A 944-nucleotide genomic window follows, 5' to 3' on the forward strand; every position below is an offset into this window, starting at 1 on the left:
TATTATTCTTGGTAGACCTTTCCTTAGAACGGTTGGTGCGATTATTGATATGAAGGAAGGGAATATTAGATTTCAATTTCCATTAAAAAAGGGAATGGAACACTTTCCAAGAAAGAAAATAAAATTACCATATGAAACTATCATGAGAACCACTTATGGATTGCCTACCAAAGATGGCAATACCTAGATCTATCCTCACTTTTATGCCTAGCTAGGGGCGTTAAACGATAGCGCTTGTTGGGAGGCAACCCAATTTTATTTTTATTCCTTGATTTTTGCTCCTGCTTAGTAATAAATAAATTATTTAGCCTCTGTTTTGGTTGTGTTTTTTGTGTTGAATTAGTGTTTGTGCCAAGTAGAACCGTTGGGAAGACTTGGGGAAAGTCTTGTTGAACTTGCTGTAAAAAAATAGAAACTTTAGCGCTCATGAGAACTGCTGTCATTTTTATTTGAGGAGTGATATTTAGTTAATTATTTTTTCAGATGATTAATATATAAATTCCTCACGTCCAGAAATTTATTTTAGAATTTTTGGGATCCAGATCTTGCGCTAGCTACAGATTACTACAGACTGTTCTGTTTTTGACAGATTCTGTTTTTCATGTGTTGTTTGCTTATTTTGATGAATCTATGGCTAGTAAAATAGTTTATAATACATAGAGAAGTTGGAATACAGTAGGTTTAACACCAATATAAATAAAGAATGAGTTCATTACAGTACCTTGAAGTGGTCTTTTGTTTCCTTTCGCTAACGGAGCTCACGAGTTTTCTACTTTAAGTTTTGTGTTGTGAAGTTTTCAAGTTTTGGGTGAATTCTTGTGATGGATTATGGAACAAGGAGTGGCAAGAGACTAAGCTTGGGGATGCCCATGGCACCCCCAAGATAATCCAAGGACACCAAAAAGTCAAAGCTTGGGGATGCCCCGGAAGGCATCCCCTCTTTC

Source organism: Triticum urartu, chromosome 7 (assembly GCF_003073215.2).
Source record: "Triticum urartu cultivar G1812 chromosome 7, Tu2.1, whole genome shotgun sequence".
Classification (NCBI taxonomy): Eukaryota; Viridiplantae; Streptophyta; class Magnoliopsida; order Poales; family Poaceae; genus Triticum; species Triticum urartu.